At 38.1% G+C, this 24252-nt stretch overlaps 1 pseudogene; it reads right to left on the reverse strand.

Moving 5' to 3' along the window:
* The window catches only part of LOC120767368, a 53007-nt pseudogene that overhangs the window by 22739 nt on the left and 6016 nt on the right, over positions 1 to 24252 (reverse strand).

Genomic DNA, 24252 nt, shown 5'->3' on the forward strand with positions numbered 1-24252 from the left:
AAGCCTTCAATGAGCGCTTAGTGTCTTCAGATAACTAAAACGGTTTCCCGGAGCGGGCTATACAGCAAACTGTAGTCAGAAGTAACATGGAGTTCAATCAAGTGGTGGTAGCGGCACGATATTGGTGGAAATTTGGCAAAACTGCTAAAGAGTCAATGCAGCATGCGACGGTGCATTATCGTGATGCAAAAACCAAGAGTTATCGGTCATGATTCCACCCTTTTTTATACTCTTGCAACCAATTGCTACAGACTATTAGAATTTTGTTCACCTAACGGTTGTAAGTAACACCTAAAACTAATCGAAATATGAGGTGATACTTGGTAAGAGGGTTCCTTAGTACAAAAAAAAATACGAGTACGTAGATGGGCGTAATCGGACCACGGCCAGGCCCACAAATCCGCATTAACCGAATACATATAAAGTGCCGTAACTATGCACTTAATTGAGATATAAAGCGGTAAGTAGAGAGGATTGCTGTAGCAAGGAGTACCTTTTGGGAAAATTGTTTTGAAAAAGTGGGCATGGCCCCGCCTCCTGTAATGTTTATTGTGCATATCTCCTAAATCTCTAAAGGTAAAACAACCGAATTCGCAAAGCACGAAAATTACAGGAGTTCCTACCGATAATGAGAAAATCTATGAAATCTGATGAAAACCTCGTTCACTCCCTATATAACGGTACTGTTCAAAACTACTGAAAGCTCAATAAATTAATAACTTAATGCGTCAGAGACGTAAAAATTTTTCCCGGGATGGTATGAGAAAGCTTTATGGGAGCTGGTGTGAAAATTGGACGATGAACGTGGCACTCCTCACTTTTTGGTGAAATCCCATATCGCGGGACCCGATTAACCGATTTCGACAAAATTTGAAACCAGGTATTTTTTTATATTTTTATATCACGTTGCGAAAATGACTAAATCGGACAATAACCACGCCTACTTCCCATATAGCAAAATTTTAAATACCACTTGATTCGTTCAGTTTCCAGTTTATATGCAGTTATTACAACGGGATTAAACTTTGCACGAATAACTTTATGACCAAAAATGGTTGAAATCCAAAAAAACTGTTCACGCCCCTTGGTATCAAATATTTAGATCGCGGTACCTACAGTTGACTTTTGTTAGAAAATATCGGTCAATGTCTGAGATATTTAATTGAAATTTATGGATAGTACATCTCTGGCAATGGTTTGTCTGTATATCAAAAATAGGTTGAATCGGATCAATACTTCCCTTAATCCCCATATATCTAATATAAAGATAATCGAACTTCCGGGTGACTTTATACCGCATATATCGGCCGATATATATATATATATAAGTTGTCCAATGAAAATGAGCTAGCGTGTTTTACTCATACCAGCGTATCTTTCCGCCTAAAATAAATAAATCTTTTTTACATTTTTTACATTCGACTGACTTTACTTTTATGATTAGTTTTTTTGGTATTTGACAAATTAATAGTATGAGGTATTATGAAAAATATATAAGATCTGGTCGATACTATCCCAACATCCATATACCACATATAATGGTTTTCGTTTTTTGAACAAACCGTATGTGACTGTCAGCATATGAGTTATTAGTTAGTTAATGTATGGTGTACATAAAATTGCTTGGATTTCGATCTTCATGTTGACGTTTAACAACTTAAGGTATTCCCCTTGCTTTGATTTCTGCAAATGGCAAGAGTATATAATGTTCGGTTGCACCCGAACCAGAGATCTGCATGCGGTGGCCGCAATTATTGTACACTTAGTCAATACTTCTTGCTTCTGCGACTGAACACTGCATTGACTGCTACGTGTGATGCTAAAGAGAAAGAAGTGGATGAAAGAACACCAACGCAAAGCGAAGAGTGCGCATAACATATTGGCTTCGGCAAAGAAGTGTTTCAAGTGTGACGCACGAAACAAGCAGACACTTTGTTTCACTTGTTGCCGAAGGCATAAGACACTGCGTTTAGCTTATTGCCGAAGGCATGACACTTTATTTGACTACCAACAACATGCTTTTGGCGCTAACAGAGGAACACAATTGAACGATGGTTGCTATGCTACATAATTACATACATTGTATGTAAGTATTTATCTATTAACTAGAAAAAAATACAATTTGCAGTCTTGTACTTTTCCTTTTATTTATTATTCAATATGTGCGTTTATAATTTTCAACGGAGTGTTGACATATCACAATTATTTGTTGAAATTTTTATAATAGGAATGTAAAAATAATAAACTATCGACTGCATTTAGCGCTAGTCGGCTTCGCTTCTCAGTTATAATATTGCCAGCCATTGAAAAAGCTCGTTCAGCCGCTGCACTGCTAGCAGGAGTTGAATTAATTTGAAAAGCTAATTTTGATAAACGAGGATAGTTTTTGGAATTATTTGTCCGTCATTCAAATAAGTCAAAATCTCCCGTAATTTTACCCTGGCTATACCGTTCCACTTCTTCTTCAGGAGTTTCTGATGCTGTCGGTGCTGAGTCTTCTAACAAACTTGGCAGAAAGAACTGAATATCTTGATTGGGATAGGGTGATGGAGTCGTTCTAGTTGCTGTTGAAAAACTTGCTAAGTTATTAAAAGAATTTCGCGAAACTGGCGCAGACAACTGTGGACCAGGGCTTTTGGAATCAGAAGTAATATTAGCCAGTGGTATTGATTGGAAAGAATCTGCTGCAGTACATTCTAATTCTTGAATGCGGCTTATGCAAAAATTTTTAATATCGCGAAGATCGTTACATTGCATATTTTCAGCTGGCGTATATAAAAAAAGTGCAGCCTTATGTCACAAAGTCAAATTCTTCACCCAAATATCGTCTACATTTTGAATTATTTTTTCTTTCAAAACAGAAATAGCGCCAATATCTTCGCTATTAGGTTTACAGAGGTCTTGCATTTTATAAATCGAAGGTAAAACAAAACACAAAGAGGGTGAGCTGCAAGCTTGCAACTTTTTGAAAATAACTTCAATGTTCTTACACAATTCAAGTAAGACTTTCAGTGTCGAAATATTTATGTGTAAAAGGTGCTGCCTTCCTTCTTTCTCACTTAGCAATTCATTTATAATAAACCAGTTATCAACGATTGATTTTATCATGGCGTAATTGGAATTCCATCGGGTTGGACATGGACTTTTAAGAGAAGTTGTAAGCCTGTTCTGCAAATTTGCTTTTTTAAAATATTTTACGAGTTTCTTGCACGACTCTAATATTCCAGTGAGCTCAGTAGTTTCGTCAAATGATTTATCTAACACATTTGCTAGTAAATGGCTACTACAACTAATGCGTGTGTAGTTCTCCAATGCTTTAACCATATTCGAACCTCTATCTGTTACGAATTTTATAGCATTCATATTTTGCACATCGAACTGACTTAACATTATTTTTAACTTCTTTAAAATATTGTCACCGGTTGATCTCTCAAAATCCATTGATTTCAATCCTAAGTTGCCATCAACAAGTTTAAAATCGTGTTGGTAGTGCAATGTGACTCCTAAAAAATTTCTTTTTACATAGTTGTTTGACCACATATCTAGTGTAACAGAAGCACATCCACTTTTTACAACGTCGTTTATTTCACTCTTAATCGTTTCCTTTATTTCTTGACTTGTACCTTGCGCGAAACTGTTGTTGGATCTGGCAGCAAGTCTTTTATGTCTACATTTTCCCCATAGGTTGCACCTATCTTTATAAAAAACTTGACAAACTTTGCGAAGCCTGAGCCACTGATAACATAAAATGGCCTACAATCTTCAGTAACCCATTCTGCGCATGCATCAATAGCTTTTTTTTTGTCTTCTTCTGTTACAGTTTTTAAAACTGCTGCATGTTTGATGGCTTGGCAACAAGGATGCCGATTCAGGTTGGATGTGTAATTTTTATTACATTTAAGAACTTTGCGGCATTTGCGGCAGTATACCATCCCTTCTACTCTGGTACCATCTGTTTTCAAAACCTCTGACAAAATATTCCAAATGAAACTTCTTCCCTTGTGTTGCAGTGATAAGGTGTAAACACCATTCGCAATTTGTTCAGTGATAAAAGCTTGTGTATCGGACATTATATAAAATCTATAGAAAACACATATCCATACATAAAATAACTCATTTATTTCGTGAACACATACATACATAAAATATACATTACAGAATAATATCATTATATTATTTACTGCTTATTAAGTTACAAAGTTATGTTAAACAAAACTGTCAAGTTTTCAATTCCGTGTAAACAAACCGAGCGCAACAGAATAACTGAAATTATGAAATAAGCGTGCCAGTCAAGTGTCGTTGAATTGTTGTTACAGTAAAAAACAGTCAAGTACAGTGTCATGCCTTCGGCAATAAGCTTAACGCAGTGTCTTATGTCTTCGTCAACAAGTCAAACAAAGTGTCTGCTTGTCACGTGCGTAACAATTGAAACACTTCTTTGCCGAAGTCAATATGTATGTATATGCGAGCTTAAATTGATCGTCACATGCGGTGGTGATGTGCGCTTGCACTGCATGCTTTGCGCTGGCGTTCAGTCATCCACTTCTTTTAATGTAAGTAGGCTTAAAGTCAGAGAAACAGCAGCGCATGCCGATCTCTGACCCGAACTTAACCTTCCTTACTTGTTACAAATATCGTAAACATAGATCGAAGACTCATCGCCAGTAATAATACATTCTATGACATCCTATTAGTCGGAAAGCATTGTTTCACAGAGTGTAACGCAACATTGTTTCTTGAAAGAATTGAGTGATTTTGGAAACAATCGTACTTTCACTTTTCTTAGGATCAAATGATCTTTCAAAATAGGTGTTGCCATATTGAAGTTGAATATTTGACAACAGTTTATTTTAACTCATGTTGTCATCTATCAATATTTCAAATTTTTCTCTACCAACAAATGTTCATTGAAATGGTGATTTTTAGAGAAAGCTCATCTTGGTATAGCTGTACTAAAATAGATATTTATTTACTTAACTCACCTGGTATGGTGTCGCCACCTTCACGTTGCCACGTTATGGTCGGTGTAGGTGACCCAACTGCTGCACATTTCAGTGTTACGTTAGCGCCCTCTTGTATCACCATATCCGTGCTGGTGGGATAATCAAGGATATCGGGTGGAACTGCGTTCGCGAAAAGCGAATACCGTAACAACAGCGAAACAAATAAAACCGTAATGGACCAAAAAGTCAGAATTGTGATATTGATGTTGCATTGTATTGCGTTGCAATCGTTGTTATGTTGTCCAGCGAACTCATCATGGTGGAGATCATCATGATGCAACAGTTGATTTAGACAATGCACGTGATTTATATGTAACACCAGCAGTAGCAACAGGGTTGAAATGTTAAAATTTGCCAGCGGGCAGATTAGCGTGTCATGTTGGGATGTTGTTATTGGCCAGCGACAGTGATTCAGTTTGCAATTGTTATTATTAAATAAAGTAGGATGGCAAGAAAACTTTAATAACATTGGGATTTTCCACGCAGCCAAGAACCATCACATTTAATTGTTGAGTGTTGTTTTTGTAAACGACAAAAACAAGATTTTTGTAATTGGCAAAAAGGAAGAGAATAGAACAAATATTTCGTCAGAAGATGTTATATATACAGCTGTGTTCACGAAAATAGTAGTGCCGGTGACTACTAACTATTTAACAGTCAAATCACATGATAAGAACAATATTCGATCAAAAAGTTATAAAAAACCTAATTTTGAATTAATGTATGATATATTTACGGTTTTATCTACCAAAAAATTTTTTTAGTTTACATACAGTTATTAAATTAAAATAAAATTGAAAAGTTATGCTGTTCAAGAAAATAGTAGTGGCTATTAAAAAAGGCGAAAATCTAAGAATATGAAAGAAACAGTAAATATTTCATATTTAATATGTTTCCTAAGGTCTAATATTTTGTTGTAAATCCGTTATTGTTTATAACGGCTTGGCATCGACGTAGGATGGAATCAATAAGCTCCCAACAACGCTTCGTAGAGACTTGTGCCCTTACCTCCTTAAACACTTGCCAAAGCTCCGTGTTTCTTGATGGTTTTGCTGTTGCTACGCATCTCTTGACATCGCCCCATAAGTTTTCGATTGGGTTTAGGTCCGGAGATTGTGCTGGCCATGATATCACGTAGATGTTTTCAGATGCAAACCACTGATTAGCTAGTTTGCTCGTATGTTTAGGATCATTATCCTGCTGAAATGTCCATTTTAAGGACATTTTCCAACTAGCATACGGTAGCATTACATCTTTCAATATATTAATGCACACTGCTTGGTCAAAAATGCCAGTGATCAAAGAGATTGGACCATCGCCAGCATACGAGAAACAAGCCCACACCATAGTGTTTAGCTCAACATACTTTACTGTCTTTCTGGTGTACTTTGGGTGGTATTCTGTGTTTAGGAGACAACGAACACACTGCCTGGAGCCTATACCACCAAACAAAACAATTTTGATCTCATCCGAAAATACAATATTGTGCCACTTTTTGGCGGGCCGATACATATGGTCTTTCGAAACTTTTTATTCTTGCAATTGACATGCTTCTTCGTCAAAAGGGGTCTTTTCTTGGACTCCTTGCATGTAAATTAGCTTCCATTAGCCTTCGGCTAACTGTGACAGCACTGACCATTAGATTCAATTCATTTTTAATTATTTTTGACAACGCCGAAGGCTTCGCTTTGCTGCATCGCGAAACTCGTCGGTCCTCTAGAAGTGAAGTCTTGCGCTTACCACCACGAGTTTTCGACTTAATAGTATGATGAATAGCATTAAATATCATCGGAGCAGTGCAACCAATCATGTCTTCGATTTCTTTATATGTCTTGGCTTCATCTCTTAACTTAACTATTAACTCTCGCTTTTTGATTGAGCAATGCTTTTTTTCAACCGACTAAACAAGAAAAAAAGAGCGATTTTAATAAATTTATATCACACAATTACTATATTATTTTAATACACTTACTGATGTCAGTTAAAATTAAAAAAAAAATTAAAATTTTTTTCAACTATTCCCGTCAAGCACTACTATTTTAATGAACAAGTGACTTTTGGTGCAAATATTGAAATATACCAAAAAGAAAGCTACGTAAAATAAAAATAACGGCATTTTGGTGTTTTTTTGTTAACAATATTCTGTTCTACGAAAGTATTGTAGAAATGTTCAATTTGCAAGATAGAACATGTCAGAAATAAGATTAGAGTGTTATGTGCTGTCGCACTACTATTTTCGTGAACACAACTGTACATTAATATAGTTATGTATACTAAATACATATACATTATATACATTAATAACTGTTATTTGAAATCTAAATGGATATGCGCATCATTAATTTCTTTAAATACATTGAAATAAATTTCTGGTCACCACAAAACTTTACAGAAACACTCTCTGGGTCATCCTAAAATTTCAGTGAAATCGGTCCAGCCATTTTGGAGTCTATGAGGAACATAGATATAAAATTTCTCTTTCTCTTTTATATATGCATAGAGATTAAAATTGGAGTAATAAACTCTGAACTGGTAAAATATATTAATTAAAATATTTTTAAAACTCATTTTACAACAGTGTTAGTCACTCCTAAGTATGGACAAGAAAAAACGATAACTTCATTCACGGAATCAAAACAAGAATATTTTTCATAAATATAAACGATTCCTTACAAGAACTTCATACCGATCGTTTAGTTTGTATGACAGTTATATGCTATAGCGATCCCAAATAAAAAATTTTTCGAAGATTACGCTTACCTTAGATAGTAATCTGTTCTTAAAGATACCTCATCAGATGAAACATAGGATCCATAGGAAGACTTGATTCCGATGATTCAACTATATTCTATAGTTTTTCGACGTCGGTAATTCCGACAAATTAGTAGCTTCTTCGGAAGAAAAGTACGTGTGCAAAATTTCAGTTCGATATCTTAAAAATTGAGAGACTAATTTGCGTAAATACTGACTGACAGACAGACAGACGGATAGACTAACTGATGGTCATGCTTAATTCGATACTGATCATTTATGTATATATATTATATATTTAATGTTTTGGGGTATACTAAAGTCAAATATTTTGCTACACAAGTTTTAGTCTGTATGTACATAGGAGTAGTTATTTCCAATGATTGCAGATACTTTCTTCAAAAACTCATCTCCAAAATGGTATCAAAAAAGGATATTTTTGTGAAAAACACTAACATAATTATTCTCAATAACACATGCATAAATAATTGCAAAGTATAAATAAATTTGTAAGAAAATAAAAATATAGGCGCTATTGAGAAACACTCTTTTTTGGTAAAGGACAGCAGTGCAGCACTGTAAGCGGCTTTAACGCACAACTTCACTAACAATAGTTTTTTCAAGTCATGGATGTCCAATATGACGCGTTTTTGCACCAAAATATGTAAAATCGTGGTACTCTTTTTATTTTAGATATTTATATATTACTGATTTTGTGCAAGCTTTTTTCATCTCTTTTGGTAGGCAGTACTGAGGAGGCACAGAATTTCATATACTTTTATAAAATATCGCGCAGAACAAAATGTTTTGTAAAATACTATTATTTTTTAAATTTATTTTTCTATTATTTTTTTTTTTTTTTTGTTCTATAAAAAAAATCCTTATTTTTGGAGTGTTTTAGTGAAGTGGATTTTATTCAGTTTTTGCATTGCGTCATTCAATAAGATACCTCACAGATTAACCGAAATGTCTTCTGCCCTATATCAAAACCAACAATACGATATGATCTTAACCTATATTCTCTGCAACGTTTAATGCTTCTGAAGAGTGTTTTTTTATGAGTTATTGCGGCTTCAGTAGTTTTCAACATAACCTTTAATACAGGAAGTGAGTGGGCTCTCATCTGATTTCATTCATTTTCATCTGCCTGGCAAGGTATCGAAAGTATTTCTTCACAGCAAATTTATTTAGTTATGAAGCTGATCCTAACAGAGAATCAAACTAAGAATACTCATTACAGAAATTAAATTTTCATTACCCTAATATCTTAGAATTTTTAGTATTTTTCTGAGTCGCTAAGTGATATGTCTAAATATTTAAACTAATGCCAACTAGTTATTCAATTTAGGAAAATTAAAATAATATCACTCTCAAGGCTAGTCAAGGAATATCTGAGCCTACTAGCAATAGCATTGAGTTTCCTCGGTTTAAACTTGTTAAGTAACTGGTCACAGTGGAAAAAAAGAAAAAAGGGACTTACTTTAGTCTTATCAGACTAGGAACGAGTCGGCGCTCCGCTGGCATATTGTATTCTACTTGTAAAGCTGGATCAGTGGGCTTCATGTGAATTCCTCCCGGCCCAAATTCTAACGCAAGAGGTTCATGGATTGGTTCGTGGCCAACAACCAAAGCTTGCGAGATGGTTTTGGATGCCGCAATTGTAGGTGTTCTGAATGGCCACTGCCCGATAGGCTCACACCCGGTGAGGTTATATAATTAAATAAAGGTGAGATCATCATTTAAGCATTTTCCCTTGTACTGTACAGATTTTGCCATCATCAATGCAGTGAAAACTGCTCCTCAACTAAGCCAAGGTCAAACTAATTCATTAGAGGGTGCATATAGTGAAATTGGAGTTTATTTAAATAACCTGTGAGGTTATTATATTAATAATTTAAAATTTTATTGCATATATTTTTTTCTTTGCAAGTTTTTCGATAAAACCAGCTGTTCCCTCAAAATGTGTGAAAAACATGAAAAATCAAAAAAGAAGAACTCAAAGTTAAAAGTAAGAGTTAAAATTTTCAGAGATTTTTTTTGCAATATGGAAAATAAAATTTTCATGTGTACTCGAAGAAATAAAATAATAGTTTTAAAAGAGACACACTAATGTACATATCTCTCTCTTAAATTTAATTTAAAGAATATTGGCCTGGATTTGTCTGCTTCATATTATAATATATAAACAATCTGACTCAATTAATTTTGTCGTACTCACCTACAACATCAAGGTAACCAACTAGACTTTTCATCGGATCCGTATTGATCTGACACATATACCAGCCTTTGTCCGCTTCCTTGACATCACGTATTCTCAATATCCAAGCACGTTTCTCAGGTTATTTTTCGTTATAACGTGATTTTGTATCGTCAGTATTGTTTGTGTGTCGACGCGCAGCCACGCAATCTACTCGATGTCTCAAAATAATCGTACGTACAGGAACGCGAAGGTGCGTGTTTGCGTATGGGTTAAGCACAATTCGAGACGTGTCAACCCGTTCGATATAACCCATTCATTTTCATATTAGCACATAGTACATAGGCCGTACGCCGCACGCCGCACGCCGCACGCATTCATATGCACGTTCATTCATTAGTTTGTTTATGTTTATTTATATTTGCGTATTTTCATTTGTATAGGTGCGTATAAGTGGGCCGCGGGTGCCAGTTTGTTTATTTAGTTAGTATCAGTAAGGAAGGAAAAAGAGAGAGAGAAGAAAATGCTTGAAAAAATTGTTTGTTTACTTTTAGTTTAATAATTAAACGTTTTATTGGAAATTACTCAGTAGAGTTTTTGTATGCCTACTATATATGTATCTATATACGTTCATGTCTTGCTGACATATTGCATATATAAATATATTTGTATCTTAAGGAGATATATACGCTTATAAATATATAAGTGTATTTATAAATCTTAATATACGCCTGATTGCTTGTGGCCATTGTGAGTATCTCAATGAATCACCTAAAGTAGAGTATGAGTACCTTTCTTTAGGATTAAAGACAACAACGACGTAAAGGAAGTTCGTTAGGATGATTGACTTAATTTCGGTGGTCGAATTCGTGTTCTAAACATGTAAACATAGATATATACCATTAATACTCTTATCGATTGACATACGTATAAGAAGCTTAGTGTTTCTTTAAGGGGCACATGTAGTGTGACTGCTTAAAGAAAAACTTGTTTTGGGAGTTGTTCTAAAGAAAATTAAGTATGAAAGTTTTTTTAATGTTATATTCTTCAGAAGAAAAAATTATACATGGTTAATAAGTATGTATATACACAAAAACTAAGTATAAGTTACTCGCTATTTCTTAGGTGTCTTAAAAAGTCCTCCATTTTTCTAATTCGCGCCATATTTCTTCAAAGTTTTCCATATTGGGGCTTGAGTTTCATCTTTCAGCTTGTGTGGCACCTACATATGTATATGCAATAGTGGTATGATCTGGACAATTTCTTCACAAAATATACCGTTGTTTTAGGTAATAATGCATGTCGAATTTCGTGAAGATACCTTGTAAAATATAAAAGTTCTCCATACAAAAACTTGATTCCGATCGTTCAGTTTGTATGGGAGCTATTTGCTAAAGCAGTCCGATATCCGGTTTGACAAATTAGCAGCTTCTTAGAAAGAAATAGACGTGTGCAAAGTTTCAAACCTATATCTCGAAAACTGACGGACTAGATCGTATATATATTGTGACAAAAAAGTACCCGGATTTTGTAAACAAAACTAAAAACATTTATTTTGTCGCACTCAAAAAAACCCGGAACACTTTTCATAAGCACTTTTTGGATAGACTTTTAGCTCCTTCAGTTTTATCTCTTCGATCGAGTGTAAAAAAATCACACGGAGCCAAATCTGTTGAATGCGATAGTATTCATTGCATTTTTGGCTTTACATTTGAACACACTCGTTCGATGGGGCATTAACATTCACGCAAACGACTCAATACGGCCACATAGAATTACTAATTGATCGCTCCTGAACAAATTCATGGTGCTCTAACCACGAATGTCAAAAAAAAAAGAATGAGCATCACTTTGATTTTTGAGCTGCTTTGGAGTAGTTTTTTTTTGTTTCGACTCGTTTTTTCTTCCATTCCGATGATTGTTGACTTGTTTGCATGTCAAACTCATTAATCTTTGTCTCTTCGGCAGTTATATGCTCTCCATGAGTGTAGGATTGGAATACGCACGATCACGCATGTTCAAAGACCTGTTCACGATACTCTTTTTTAAAAAGTTTCAACTTTATCGGGATGAGACGAGTAAGAACGCGTTTCGTACCCAAAATTTCCAAATCATTCGAACGGACTCGCGTGAGATGTAGCCATCTCAAGCACCATGTTCTTCACTCTTTTAATATTTTCATCAGTTGAAGAGGTCGAAAGTGGCCGAGAACGAGGCACGTCTTCTACGATCTCGCGACCGAAATTTGGTTAGAAATACAAAGTGGGAATTTAATTACAATGCTATAAAAAAATACAAATATGCCCTTTACACATACACTTTTGCGTCTGTGCCCAAATTTTGTCAAACATTTAAAAAACGAAAATAAGCTACTAAAAATGTTAACAACTAGACGAACGAAATAACTTGCAAATTGTGTTGAGGAAAACTTTTTTAGTGATACACATTTGCGTAGTTAAAGGGTCCATTTGCATAAAGAAATATTCGATGCAATTGTGAAAATGATGATTATGATTTTTTGGTATTATAATGTAAAGGCGGGCTATAGTAAAAAATTTATGCATATGTATATTGTTGTTGCTTAAAGTGCCGTATAATGACTAACATGAATTTAATCATTTAGCCACTTCGGCAAAGCATTTTTTCTTGATGGTGTACAAACATAATAAACACATATTTCACTTTCTAGAGATTTGTACAAAGTATTAACAGAAATTCGTTATCATTAACACAACGTACTTACATATGTCGGTACTCAATAAAACTTACTAGGTACATATAATATATCGATACGACAATCTAACTTTTTGGGACGCCTAAAAGTCGACTTCATTGAAAATTTGCCAGTGGAGTAATAATTACTTATATACAATAAAGCTATTCACTTAAAATACTGAACTAATACTCGCAACAAAGTTGTTAAGGAGAGTATTATAGTTTTGTTCACATAACGGTTGTTTGTAAGTCCTAAAACTAAAAGAGTCAGATATAGGTTTACAAATACCAAAGTGATCAGGGTGACGAGTAGAGTTGAAATCCGAATGTCTGTCTGTCCGTCTGTCCGTCCATCTGTCCGTCCGTCCGTCCGTCCGTGCAAGCCTTAACTTGAGTAAAAATTGAGATATAATGATGAAACTAGGTGCACGTATTTCTTGGCTCCATAAGAAGGTTAAGTTCGAAGATGGGCAAAATCGGCCCACTGCCACGCCCACAAAATGACGAAAACCGAAAACCTATAAAGTGTCATAACTAAGCCATAAATAAAAATATTAAAGTGAAATTTTACATAAAGGATCACATTAGGGAGAGGTATATTTGGACGTAATTTTTTTGGAAAAGTGGGCGTGGCCCCGCCACCTAATAAGTTTTTTGTATCTCGGAAACTACTATAGCTACATATGTCAACCAAACTCTACAGAGTCGTTTCCTTCAGGCATGTCCATATACAGTTCAAGAATGGAAGAAATCGGATAATAACCACGCCCACCTCCCATACAAAAGTTATGTTGAAAATCACTAAAAGTGCGTTAACCGACTAACAAAAAACGTCAGAAACACTAAATTTTACGGAAGAAATGGTAGAAGGAAGCTGCACCCAGGCTTTTTTTTTTAATTGAAAATGGGCGTGGCGTCGCCCACTTATGGACCAAAAACCATATCTGAATAACTACTAGACCGATTTCAATGAAATTCGGTATATAATATTTTCTTAACACCCTGATGACGTGTACGAAATATGGGTGAAATCGGTTCACAACCATGCCTTCTTCCAATATAACGCTACTATGAATTCCATCTGATGCCTTCTCTGTATAATATATACATTAGGAACTATAGCGGAATAAAATTTTACACAAATACGGTATTATTCACTCGATTATCACTTTATCATGCGAGAGTATAAAATGTTCGGTGACACCCGAACTTAGCCCTTCCTTAATTGTTTTTATTATATTTTTTCATCCACTTCGTGACTACTGATTCATACATCTCTTTGTAGGTATATTTTAACATATTTATTTTTTTAACTACTTACTTTATAGGTTTGCAGATAATCGACAACACATTGCAGCACTGCCTCTCGCCCCACTGCTACCGTGACATTTTGCAATGGCTCACCAAATTTTGGTAAATCTGTAAGAAGAAGAACAAATTAAATATATTCTTACTTAAAGTTATAGTTTTCAGAGCTTAGTTAAATTAAAGCATCTTTTAAGGGGTATTATAGTTCGGAGGCATGATTTTCGAGCAATTTTTAAGTGTTAAGTGCAATTAATATTTTTACGTTCTATATTTTTATTAGTTATTTATTGGTCTTAAGAGAATACAGAAAAAAATAAAAAATTCAAAATTTCAAAAATTCAAAAATTCGCAGCTTGGCATGTACCCATATCCACAATTGCGATATGTGCCATACTTGACAATGAAGATGCTTTTGATAATGCAATATGGGGGAATAAGGTTCATCTTGCTACTATGAGGGGCTGCCCACAGGGTGGAGTTCAATGCCCCTACTCTCATTAGTAAGGCGGAGTGAAGTGAGATCCAATGCTACACTGACGGCTCGAAAACAGGGCAATGGAGTAGGCATTACGAGACCGCATACAAAACTTTCCATACCAATGGAATGTTTTGCGAGCATCTTTCTAGCAGAAGCCTTTGCTATAAGTTAGTGCGCAGAAATTAAAATCCAACGCAAGTGCGATAGTCAAGCGGCACTAAAAGTTATCGCTATTAGTGAAGGAGTGTATAGGAAGGCTAAACCGCCAATCAGTTTTCAACCTTGTACACCCGATCGTCCATAAAGAGGTAACCGCCAATGTGCTGGTCGGCGAACTAGCCAGTTCTGTGTCAGATTACAGGATGATGGGGCTAGAACCATGCATTACAGAGTGATCCCACATCATAAAGGACTTGCTCCACACTGAGCAGAACGGCACTTTCAGCAGGCAACATGAAGCGCCACGCCATGTTACTATTGAGAGGTTACAACATAACACGGTTTGGAGATATGATTAACAATGTCATGCTCTATTCTGCGTACTGCAGGCTCAAAAAACACTTGTCCAACATGGCAATATTCTTTTGCAAAAACTCCAGTTTTGTGTATGAATATGTGATCTTGGAGAGGGTAAAACAGACCATAAGTCGCAGACCAATTATTTTCCCTCTATCTAAACCCACAATTTCAAAAGTCCTAGAAATTTGTAACCAAAAAAATGTATATATAAATCTAGAATAAAGTCGAAATATTTGAAGGTAGGGAAAAGTTAGATTGACAAATTTCAACTATTGGCGACTGCCCAAAAATAAAATAAGCTTGTACCTTTGTTTTTTACTGTTTATATTTCGCAAAATTCTTTTGAACATATTCTTTTATAGTTAAATTTTTAAAATATAAAGTAACATTTTTTTTATTAGACTTAGTAAATACATTCTTAAGAATTTTTATTAAATTTTATTTATATTAAAATATCCTCGATGAATGTTGTACACCATAAACTGTTCCAAAAATTTATAGTGCCGAGTGGAAGGAAATTGAATATTTGAAGCAATACAAGATTTAACGAAGCATTATTACTCTGTTTTACAGAGTACCACTTCACACTTGTAGGCATGGATATTTGCATGCACTCTCATATGCTTTTGTGCTCTCACGCGGAACAAACACCACAGAAATATGAGTACGCATTTGTCAACAAAAGTGAATGATAAACTGCGTGAACCTGATATTGCCTAACGTTCACGCAGTTTTTAATAGACTTACAGATATTATTTTCCATTCTCCAATATGTACTTGTATATGCACACAGCATGTAAATTAAATTCTAAGTATTCAGTAATATGAGATCCTCTAAAAGCGATGCTGGAAGTGGAAGAGTTGAGTACAAGAATGCAAAGCGATTTACAAAAGCGAAAAGATGTGCGATAAGATTAAATTCAGACATTTATATGCGATTAGCTGTAGCAGACGTATGCACTCCTATGCCAACGTACTCATATTTTGTATAACGTACATATGAATAATTTTTCACTGAACATCTTACCATATATGTATGTATATACAAGTATATATACAAGTACGGTATATTTAATTATATGTAAGTACTTGTATACATATAAATGATAAGCGCGATATATCATTTGAAGCCGCAATGATTTAACAATATTTTTTTCCATTTTTATGCCCATGTTAGGATAATTATATTAAATCGCTTATAAGTATTAATATTTTAAACATTTCTTACTGTTAAAATGTGCTGAGCATATACTCATTTGTTGCTGCATTCAACTTGAGTTCAATTTGGCAATGTCATAATACTATATCGCATCGTCTTTGATGAGAGCGTAACTTTTCTAAGCTATAGATTTGTGGGTCATGAGTATTGCAAGCATAATCGCGATTGTTGTTGTCATCGTCAACCAGAAAGTTATTTATAACACCAAAATGAGCTACTCAAGCTACCCATATCAAATATATATGCTGTATATTAAACTCACCTTTTAGGCCACACATAGAAAACGCACCAATTCCAAAGATCGTTACAAACTTTTATTTTCTGCGAAATTTACTTCACAATTATTATAATAAAATGGGTTTTACTGAACTGAAGTATTGGATAGTTTAACAACGTTAAAATATGTTATATGAATATAAACTGATCATTATATATATCGTAGGTATTAAGTTAAGTATATATTAGATATATACACTCGGATAAGCGGATCGGAACCGGGATGATGCGGAAAGCGAAGATGCTGGTTGCTCGACGTCGTATCGGCAAAAGGTGCGCGAGATCCTTTCTCTTTTCCTTTTGTTCTACTTAGAATGTGGAATGTCATCGCGTTTGGGTGCATGTGCGTGTATGTGTGCATGGTTGATTCGGTGTGGTGAATTGATGCAGATGTGATGCGAGTATTTAGCCTAGAAGCCGCTGTAGCTGCTGTAGCGTAGCTACAACGCTGCTGAGACCTGTTGACCGGGGGGATTGCGGACTAAGATGATGGCGTCGTGTTGATGTTGCCGGGTTTTGGCGCCAGGGACGGGATTCTGCTGGAGGGGGTCCGCGCCGGCGGTATGTCGTCACAGGAGTCCTTTGAGAACGCCTGATGTTACTACTGGTGCGAGGAGCCGGTGGGCGCCCGGAGTCACGTCTGGTAGTACGGTGCAGTAGCGTATGATGAGCCCGCACACAGATTTGGCAACGATTATGTGATGGGCACTCCTGAGTTGCGTGGGAAGTTGCCAGACAATTCAGGCAATACCCGTGCGCCTGTGCCACCTGCTGGCGTTGCATCGGCGGCATGCCTTTGAAGATACCGCAGTGCGATAGCCGATGCGGGCGGCGGCAGAGTGGACAACGAATTTGTTGCAGATTCGCTGGTAATGCAGGCGTGCTTTGACGCGGAGCCGTTGTCGCAGTGGAGCCTGTCGTTGTTCGAGGCGCTGCCGGTGCAGTGTTGGTCCGGGGTGCTGCTATTGGGGCAGCTTCGGAGCGAGGGGCGGAAACTGTCGAACACATGGTTGGCGTTGACGATGATGCCGAGGGAGACAATCATCTTGTATAAGGACGCAGTCTCCAAGCTTTGGTGCCTTTTCTTGAGTTTTCCACCGATGTCTCTTGTGAAGGTCCTTTATGTAGTCTTCCTTCCATCGGCGGCTGAAATCATGATGTAGGATTTTAATTGCTCCCATCTGTTTAATAAGGATAGCGACTCCACGCCTGGCTCAGGTATGGCCAGAATGGGTGCTCCTTTTAGAAAATCCCCTGGGGTTAAGGCTGTGAAGTCGGAGGGATCTTGCGAGAGTGGTGATATAGGTCTAGAGTTTAGTACGGCTTCGATACGAGCGAGTAATGTAGTAAACTCCTCATAATTGAATTTATGGTTACCAGCCGTTTTCTTTAAATGGGACTTAAAGCTCTTTACTGCTGATTCCCAGAGTCCGCCCATGTGAGGAGAACATGGGGGTATGAATTGCCAATCGATCCCTTGAGGTGCATATTTTTTGACAATTTCGGAGGATACTTCTTTCATGAATTGTAAAAACTCCTTTTCCGTGGCTCTTTGAGCTCCGACAAAGTTTTTTCCATTGTGGCTCATAATTTTTAAAAGAAATCCGCGTCGTCCGACAAAGCGGGCAAATGCTGCAAGAAAAGCCGCAGTAGTCAGATCCGAACATTGATCGAGGTGTACTGCCTTTGTTGTAAAACATACAAAGACAGCCACATACCCTTTTCTGAATGAGGAAGACCTTAGCATCGAGGCCTTTATCTGGAAAGGTCCAGCAAAATCAACCCAGTGGTGGTAAAGGGTAAAGCATAGTTGCAGCGTTCAGGTGGTAGCGCTGCCATGATCTGCGTACGCATTTTGTGCTTGTACATAGTACACTGTTTACACAAGAAAATGGTTCTTTTAATTTGTGGCTTTTGTTGCGGTATATAGAACTCTTGTCGGACCATTTGTTGCATCAAGCGATGGTCACCATGCAGTGTTAGCTGGTGGAGATATATTAGAAATAAGTAGGTAAAACGGGATTTCTCTTAGCGTCCAGGAGTGGGTTTAACACGAGAAGTGAGTTTCCCTTTCCGAGAGGTCGCTTTTCAAGCAACTTTGATTTCTCTTTGCTGAAATAGCGAGTTTGTGGATACAAAATTAGACTGACCTTGGCATGTTGCAACTGTTGATATTTTTTTCGCCCTTTGTTTAAGTTTATGGATGAATTTGCGCATATAAGCGACTGCCCTTAGTGCTCGAGGAAATGATGAAAATCTTTGGAGAATATCATCCTCTTCTGGAGTGATATGAAAATTTTAAATTTTCCGACTTTCGAGAGCTAAAATATTGCGAGCGGGAGACTTGGGTCAACCAGAGTGTAATGCTGGTGAGGTGAAGTGGTTTGCAACCTCTTGTCTTTAGATCTGCTGCTGGATTATCTGCACTTGCAACATGTTGCCACTTTGCTGGGCCAACTAAGTCTAATTTGTGAGATATGCGGTTAGATATATAAGTCTTCCAAGCATAGGGTGGTTTTTCTGACCATGCTAAAACTATTTCTGAATCTGACCAAAGATATATTTTGTGATCGTTTAATTTTAGATGGGTTTGAACTATCGAAATTAATTTTGCTTACAGAAGAGCACCATTCAGTTCAAGCCGTGGCAGACTGAGTGTCTTCAAGGGTGCAACTTTGGCTTTGGCTACCAAGAGGTGTAAAGATATTTTGTTATCGTACTGAGTGCGTACGTAAACTGTTGCGCAATAAGCCTTTTCGGAGGCATCACAGAAACCATGTAATTCTGCGTTAATGTTAGGGGTGAAATTTACCCATCGAGGGATTCGAATTTCAGATATGGTATGTAAGTTATTAGCAAATTGAACCCATTTCGCTAAACGTAAAGGTTTTACCTGTTCATCCCATTCAGTGCCATCTTACCGCAATTCTTGAATGAAGATTTTATCTTGAATCATTATTGGCGAAAGCCATCCTGCGGGGTCGAAAAGTTTTGCCACCGAGGAAAGTATTTGACGTTTTGTAATGTCGGACATAGCAGATATTGACTCAATTGTATATGAGAATTGATCTGTTATCGCATTCCATTGAATACCTAGAGTTTTGGTTGTACTAGCTTTTTCAAATTTAAGGAAGTCTGTATCTAATAAGTCTTCTTTTTGAATGTCTTTTATTATTTCAGGGTGATTTGAAGTAGTTTTCTTTAGGGGGAAATCTGCAGAATTTAATGCTTTGATCACTTGCGATAGTGATTCGCATGCTAATGCGATACTGTGGCTACCTGATAGTATGTCGTCCACGTATGTTTGTGTTTGCAACACAGAAGATGCTAAAGGCAAATTTGTTGCATTTGTTTTTGCCACTTCATGTAATGTCCTAATGGCTAATTAGGGTGCGCAGTTGATGCCAAAGGTAACTGTTTTAAGTTTGTAGTCGCTAATTGGACTATTAATTGAATTGTGGAAGACTATGCGTTGGAAATCTTGGTCATCTTAATGCACCAGAATTTGCCTATACATTTTCTCAACATCCCCGTTAAAAACGTATTTAAACATGCGCCAATTTATTATTAGCAACATGAGATCAGGTTGTAATGTTGGCCAGTGATTTGCCTGAGCTCGTACACTTTGAGGCATTGAATACCACTCGTACTTTCGTTGTGATTTTATCTGGTCTTATTACCCCATGATGTGGAAGGTAAAAAGATAAATATCTACCTTTGGATATTTTTTCATATGGTACAGTTTCTTCCATATGATTGAGGTCAAGATATTCCTCCATCACATTATCATATGCTGATTTTAGCTCATTTTTCTTCGTCAGGCTTTTTTCCATGCTTAGGAATTGCTGGAGTGCTGAGATTCTAGAGTGGACTAGAGCTATAGTCTCTGGAAAGGTGGATTTGAATGGCAGTCACACAACATAACGACCATGTTTGTTTCTTGTTGTTGTGGACTGGTAATAGGCTTCGCATGCCTGGTCTTCTTCTGATAGTTTGGTAATCTGAATTCTATCCAGAATTTTTTAAGTTCATTATTTAAGTATTCGTTTGTGATATCTTCCACTTGTGTTGTGAAAGAATTTATTTTTTCCGTGACTTGGCCACTTATAATCCACCCAAAGATTGTATTTTGGGCTAACAATTTATTGGAGATTTTCTCTATACCTTCAAGAATTATTTGAGGTATTAAGTCTTCTTCTTCTTAATTGGCGTAGACACCGCTTACGCGATTATAGCCGAGTTAACAACAGCGCGCCAGTCGTTTCTTCTTTTCGCTGCGTGGCGCCAATTGGATATTCCAAGCGAAGCCAGGTCCTTCTCCACTTGGTCCTTCCAACGGAGTGGAGGTCTTCCTCTTCTTCTGCTTCCCCCGGCGGGTACTGCGTCGAATACTTTCAGAGCTGGAGTGTTTTCGTCCATTCGGACAACATGACCTAGCCAGCGTAGCCGCTGTCTCTTAATTCGCTGAACTATGTCATGCCGTCGTATATCTCGTACAGCTCATCGTTTTATGGAATGCGATATTCGCAACGTCGACTCATCAGTTGTTGACATCGTCCAAGCCTCTGTACCATATAGCAGGACGGGAATTATGAGCGACTTATAGAGTTTGGCTTTTGTTCGTCGAGAGAGGACTTTACTTTTCAATTTCCTACTCAGTCCGAAGTAGCACCTGTTGGCAAGAGCAATCCTGCGTTGGATTTCCAGGCTGACATTGTTGGTGGTGTTACTACTGGTTCCTAAATAGACGAAATTATCTACAACTTCAAAGTTATGACTGTCAACAGTGACGTGAATGCCAAGTCGCGAGTGCGACGACTGTTTGTTTGATGACAGGAGATATTTCGTCTTGCCCTCGTTCACTGCCAGACCCATTTCTTTTGCTTCCTTGTCCAGCCTGGAGAAAGCAGAACTAACGGCACGGGTGTTGAGGCCGATGATATCAATATCATCGGCATACGCCAGCAGGTGTACACTCTTATAGAAGATGGTACCTTCTCTCTTTAGCTCTGCGGCTCGAACTATTTTCTCCAAAAGCAGGTTGAAAAAGTCGCACGATAGGGAGTCGCCTTGTCTGAAACTTCGTTTGGTATCGAACGGCTTGGAGAGGTCCTTCCCGATTCTGACGGAGCTCTTCGTGTTGCCCAACGTCAGTTTACACAGCCGTATTAGTTTTGCGGGGATACCAAATGCAGACATCGCGGCATAGAGGCAGTTCCTTCTCGTGCTGTCGAAAGCAGCTTTGAAATCGACGAAGAGGTGGTGTGTGTCGATTCTCCTTTCACGGGTCTTTTCCAAGATTTGGCGCATGGTGAATATCTGGTCGGTTGTTGATTTTCCAGGTCTGAAGCCACACTGATAAGGTCCAATCAGTTTGTTGACGGTGGGCTTTAATCTTTCACACAATACTCTCGATAGAACCTTATATCCGATGTTGAGGAGGCTAATCCCACTGTAGTTGGCGCAGATTGTGGGGTCTCCTTTTTTATGGATTAGGCATAGCACACTTAAATTCCAACCGTTGGGCATGCTTTCGTCCGACCATATTTTACAAAGAAGCTGATGCATGCTCCCTATTAGTTCTTCGCCGCCGTGTTTGAATAGCTCGGCCGGCAATCCATCGGCCCCTGCCGCTTTGTTGTTCTTCAGGCGGTTAAATGCTATTCGAACTTCTTCATGGTCGGGCAATGGAACGTCTGCTCCATGGTCATCGATTGGGGAATCGGCCTCGCCTTCTCCTGGCGTTGTGCGTTCACTGCCGTTCAGCAGGCTGGAGAAGTGTTCCCTTCATAATCTAAGTATGCTCTGGGCATCAGTGACTAGATCACCTTTGGGGGTTCTACAAGAGTACGCTCCGGTCTTGAAACCTTCCGTAAGCCGCCGCATTTTTTCGTAGAATTTTCGAGCATTACCCCTGTCAGCTAGCTTATCAAGCTCTTCGTACTCACGCATTTCGGCCTCTTTCTTTACCTGTCTGCAAATGCGTATCGCTTCACTCTTCAACTCTCGGTATCTATCCCATCCCGTACGTGTTGTGGTCGATCGTAACGTTGCGAGGTAGGCAGCCTGTTTTCTCTCCGCTGCGGCGCGGCACTCCTCGTCGTACCAGTTGTTCCTTTGCACTTTCCGAAAACCAAGGGTTTCGGATGCAGCTCTACGTAAGGAGTTTGAAATGCCGTCCCACAGTTCCCTTATACCGAGTTGTTGACGAGTGCTCTCAGAGAGCAGGAGTGCAAGCCGAGTAGAAAATCGTTCGGCTGTCTGTTGTGATTGCAGCTTCTCGTCGTCGAACCTTCCTTGTGTTTGTTGGCGTGCGTTTTTTGCTGCACAGAGGCGGGTGCGAATCTTGGCTGCAACAAGATAGTGGTCCGAGTCGATGTTAGGACCTCGGAGCGCACGCACATCTAAAACACTGGAGACGTGTCTTCCGTCTATCACAGCATGATCGATCTGGTTGGTAGTTTTTCGATCCGGAGACAGCCGGGTAGCTTGATGAATCTTCTTATGCTGGAATCTAGTACTACAGATAAACATATTTCGGGCCCCGGCGAAGTCAATCAGCCTTCAACCCATTTGGGGATGTTTCGTCGTGGAGGCTGAATTTACCGACCGTAGTGCCAAAGATACCTTCTTTTGGCTCCACCCTGGCGTTAAAGTCGCCAAGCACGATTTTGACATCGTGGCGGGGGCATCTCTCATAAGTGCGTTCCAAGCACTTATAAAAAGGCATCTTTGGTCACATCGTCCTTCTCTTCCGTCGGAGCGTGGGCGCAGATCAGCGATATGTTGAAGAACCTCGCTTTGATGCGGATTGTGGCTAGACGTTCATTCACCGAAGTGAATGATAGTACTCGGCGACGGAGTCTCTCTCCCACCACGAATCCCACACCAAACTTGCGCTCCTTTATATGGCCACTGTAGTAAATGTCACAAGGACCTACTCGTCTCTGTCCTTGTCCCGTCCATCGCATTTCTTGGACGGCGGTGATGTCAGCCTTTATTTTTTACGAGGACATCAACCAGCCGGGCAGCGGCACCTTCCCAATTAAGGGACCGGACATTCCAGGTGCATGCCCTGATATCGTTGTCCTTATTTCGTTTGCCATGGTCGTCATCAAAAGAGGGGTTTCTCATCCGAGGCTGTTTGTCGTTTTTCATTGGGGCAGGCTTTTTACGTGGCGGGTCCCAAACCCACCGCACAACCCTATGCAGGAGATGTTTCGCCTTCTCACTTTAGCTCGCCTTCGAACGGATGTTCTTAGGCTACCCAGAGGATACTTGATCAAAGATCGGAAGTCGTGAGCTGATGGCGATCAGAGAACTTTCCTCACTTGCGTGAACTTCTACACATGACCCCATCCTCCATTATAGGTATTAAGTCACTGCCTAATAATATGTCGATTTGTGATGGGATATGACAGTTGGGATCTGCTAATTTGAGATGTGAGCATTTTTCCCAGTGTATTTTATTTACTTCATAGCTTGGAAGCAAATTTTTAAGTTGCGGTAGAACGATGGCTTGTGCATCTATTCGTATATCCGCATATGGAGAAACTATGGTGATTGGGCATATTTTATTGGAATTTTGAATAATTCTTCCGCCCATTCCCGAAATTTGAAAATTGGAATGTTTTATTGTCAATTTTAGCCGATTTTGAACCTTTGATGATATAAAGGATCTTTGAGAGCCTTGATCTATTAACGCTCTTAGTTTGAAAAAATCACCTTTATGTTCAATGGTGATGAACGCAGTGGGTAAAAGAATTTTGCTTTCATTTTCTGAATG

Source organism: Bactrocera tryoni, chromosome 2 (genome assembly GCF_016617805.1).
Source record: "Bactrocera tryoni isolate S06 chromosome 2, CSIRO_BtryS06_freeze2, whole genome shotgun sequence".
NCBI classification, from domain to species: domain Eukaryota; kingdom Metazoa; phylum Arthropoda; class Insecta; order Diptera; family Tephritidae; genus Bactrocera; species Bactrocera tryoni.